This window comes from Gastrolobium bilobum, unplaced genomic scaffold (assembly GCF_033153095.1).
Source record: "Gastrolobium bilobum isolate Gb01-03AN ecotype WA unplaced genomic scaffold, APGP_CSIRO_Gbil_v1 utg20029, whole genome shotgun sequence".
NCBI lineage: Eukaryota > Viridiplantae > Streptophyta > Magnoliopsida > Fabales > Fabaceae > Gastrolobium > Gastrolobium bilobum.
The window spans coordinates 235-4,364 of record NW_026899277.1 but is presented as its reverse complement, the minus strand read 5'-3'; the positions used below and the strand labels follow the sequence as shown (position 1 = coordinate 4,364).

Here is a 4,130-nt window from a genome sequence, read left to right as displayed (position 1 = left end):
CAGACAGGGGAGTAATCCTCCCTCCTGTAGCACCCAATTTTGAACTAAAACCTATCATGTTTCACATGATTAGGGAAGCAGGGGTCTTCAATGGACTCTCTGCAGAAGATCCTTACACACACCTCACCACATTCCAAGATATCTGTGACAATTTTAAAGCTGAGGGTGTAACAGAAGAGAGCATGAGAATGAGGTTGTTCCCTCACTCCTTAGGCTTAAAAGCTAAAACATGGATGAAAACTCTCACCCCTGGATCAATCCACACATGGGAAGAACTCTCTAACAAGTTCATAGAGAGGTTTCTCCCAATGTCTCGACAAGCAGATGTTAGAGCAGAAATCTCTAACTTCAGAATGTTTTATGGAGAAAATCTCTATGAAGCATGGGAGAGATACAAGGACATCATAAGAAAATGTCCAAACCATGGGGTAGAAAGTTGGGGAGTGTTACAATCTTTCTATAAAGGACTTGATCATACTTCTCAGTCTCACTTAGATTATGCTGTAGGAGGATATTTCTTTACAGGAACACTTGAATCAAGATATGAAATCATAGAAGGGACTGCTCAAAGATGTCTCCAATGGCCAATAGACAGAGTGAGCCCAGTGAGGAAGCCAGACATGCTAGAACTAGATAAACAAACTGCCATGGAAGCCTAGCTGGCATCACTCATGAATGAAGTGAAGAACCTAAAAGCCGACCAAGAAGCACCAAGGATGGAAGTCTTACAACTCACAGCAACTGAAACAGAACCATGCTCAGCCTGTGGTGACCTTCATGACTCAACAGACTGCCCATCCACTGCGTTGGTGTATTATGCAGAAAATTTTGGCAATAAGAACTTCACCAGAGACAATCAACAAGCAGGACGAAATACACATTCAAGCCCTGGAGGAACTATCATTAAGGATCAGAACCACAACACCCAATGGAGGCCACCCATTAACCAGAGACCATTCAACAATAATCAACAGCAGTATTAGGAAGGTAGCAGCAGTGGAACGTCTGAACAAAGAAGAAACAACTACGTTCCGTTCCACAGAGATGACCAACGCATCAACACGTTGGAAAATTATGTCAAGGAATATGTCACCAGGAATGATGCAGTGGTCAGGAACATTGAGTCCCATCTGAGGCAGATTGCTGCCAACCTTCAAACCTGAACACCAGGATCACTACCAGGGGACACTGAGGTCCCCTCAACCATTTCTGAAACTCCTTGAGAGGTAAGTACCATGTCTAGCTAAAGACATTAAACTAAGCGCTGAGTGGGAGGCAACCCAGTAGATACATTTGCTCTCTGACAAAGAGCAAAGTTTTGGGGTGGTTATCCATAACCACATAAGCTCCCAAAAAGGAGGAACGTCTGATGTTCCTCTCCAAAAAATCCAAATAAAGTACGTTCCGTTCCAGGAACGTAGTTTTGGGGTGGTCCCTGACCACACAATCCCAATATAAAATAAAAATAAAAATATACATATATATATAGATATAATTAAATATTTTGTTACATGTTCATTTAGATTTATTAAATAATAAGTGATAGGTTAGTAAGTTCCCTTTTCCTTATTTAGTACTCACTATTGCATATCTTCTTATTATTTATTTCAGTTAGTTATTTATTTATTAGTTAGGAAAAGACAAAGAGAACGTTCCCTGGATTAGGAGATAAGAGTGACTGGGACACCTGTCCCTGCTTTGTCACTTAAAAAGATACGCAGCCATATCCAATTTGCATTCATTACAATTCTTGGAAACGCGAGCAGAAAAAGCAACCGTCTCCTCAACCATTAAGACAACTGCACCCTTTCCTTTTCCCTCTCTCCCACGTCTTGACCTAAATTGTTCCATCTTCTCACACTCATCCCATCAGTAACTAGTCACCTACTGCTGACCACTCGTTCTGTAACGTCCCCATTCCACTACCTCTTCAACCTCTTCTCCTTAACCTCCATGTCCCAGAAACCTTTCATTTTCTCCCCCACAGTCTATTTAAACTCGGTCTCTGATTTCTTCAAGTTCTACTACTTCCATTCAACTCAGAACCCTTTTATCCCTCATGCGTTTGTGCCCTAACTCCCTTTCTGAACAAAATGACTAAGCTTTCATTTAAAGTGACCCCTGTAGCCAACCACGGTGAAGAACCAGATCTCACTGAACCCACCATCATTCTGTACCCAGAAAGGAACATTTCTCTGCATCAGGACAAAGTGGTTCTGCCTTCATTTGTGAAGGAATCACTGGACAAACTTCAGTGGTAGCTTTTCGCCACTGCGTGAGTTAAACTTGAACTGGGTGGGGGAATTCCTATACCAGACGAGGAGGCTGCCCGAAGAGGAAGCACCTGATGTGGTCACAGTGAGGGGAAAACAAGTATCATTTCCCCCGCTGATGTCCAAGAAGTACTCCACCTTTCCTCCGTCACCAACTGTCCATACCAGGAGTATTTGGATAGTAGGGAGGTGTACCAATTTCAGAAGGATCTGAAGTAGACAGTAGCCCTGGACAATCTCAACTACTACAAAGGGTCCCTCTGCAAGGGGAGCATGAAGGACATAGCCAGGTTCTGGGCACTGTTTGCCAACTCCAACATCACCCCCACCTCTCATGAAGCCTCTACTAGCTGCGGACTTCAAGTTCAAATTTACTGCATCATCAAGCACATCTGTTTTGATGCAGTAACCCTCATCTACAACAGCTTGCAGAGGAACATAAGGAAGACTACGGTCTTCCTCCCCTGCCTCATCACCAAAATCTGCAAGAGAGCTGGTGTAGAGGAACACCTAGATGACACCACGAAGGTGGCATCTGTCATTGATGCTAAGACCTGGAACGGTCTTAAAAGCACCTACATTGACACCACCCAACCTATTCCTGCCAATCTCAGACGTTCCCCCACCAGAGTTAGTGAGGAGGAAACATCTGTGGCCTCACTAAAGGAGACCACCAAGACCACCACTACAAAATCCTCCTCCTCTGGCCACGTTCCGGCCAAAAGAACCATCCCTCCTCCTTCCAAGGTGAAGAAGGATGCCCTTATTGCTACTGATGGCAAGCAGGGCAAGAAGAAATCTCCTGCCAAACCTCCCCCTAGAAAAGGGGAACGTTCAAGTCAGAGGATAAAGAGGGTCCTCAATAGCAATAGGCCAGAGGGAGCATCCTCTGCAAAGCCTATCACCCTCTATGACCAGGAGAGTGAAGACAATGAGCCTTTGGCAAAAAGGCTGAAGATTGGAAGCAAGTCAGCACCAAAACTAGCTGCAAAGGAGACGTCCCCAAGCAGCTCAGACTCTACATTTTCTGACATTCCATCCCCACCACCTGCTCACTCTCAACTACAACAAATCACCCCACAACCCTCTCCTAGGCAACAACAAGGAGAGGGACAGAAAGACAAAGAAGCAGCACCTGCTGCAGAAACACCAGTGGTTGAACAAGAAGCTCAACCACAAAAGAAAGATGACAAAGGAAAGGGGATTCTTGTGGAATCCCCTAAAAAAAGGCGAAGCCATCTGTCCCCAGGAAAATTAGTCTGGGAGGCCCTCTTCTGTACCCCATCAATCGTCCTGACACCACTGGGGATGAAGCTCTAGCTAGAGCTCTAGTAGAGGAAGAAGGGATGGCAGTTCCTCCACTGATGGGGGAACATATTGAAGCAATACCCTCATCATCCAGAACACCAGAGGATGAGCCCAGGCAAGCACTTGAAGCACCTTTGACTGCTGGCAGCAGCCAACAGCAAAACCAGCAGCCGTCCTCCTCCCCTGCTACAGCAATCCCTCTCCCAGCTAGAAAGAAATCACAAATTAGGATTGCTGAGATTTTTGAGATGATGGGGAAGAAAATAGAAAAGTTGTTGCCAGCAAGGCAATTCGTTCCCCATATTAACATTACAAGCACCAATGAAGAGCTGAAAGCTCTAAAGGACGGATTGAACCAACTCTCTTCATCCTTCAACCAATTCCAGGAACAGCAGAAGGTAGAAAAAGAACAACAACTCAGCATCATCAAGACCAACATCCAAGAAGCCAACACTGCCTCCTATGCATCCACACTCAAGGCTGTCAAAAAAGAAATCAGAAGAGCATCTGACTCCCTGATACTCTCAAACTCTCTGCATAACCACAGAG

General features: G+C 44.9%; 1 non-coding gene across 1 annotated transcript; it reads right to left on the bottom strand.

Annotated features, from left to right (window-relative positions):
- Positions 1–323: 323 nt before the first annotated feature.
- On the bottom strand, positions 324–430 carry LOC133289137 (small nucleolar RNA R71). Its single transcript, XR_009748452.1, has one exon. It is a non-coding gene; the product is annotated as a small nucleolar RNA R71 (small nucleolar RNA).
- Between the last annotated feature and the right edge of the window lie 3,700 nt (positions 431–4,130).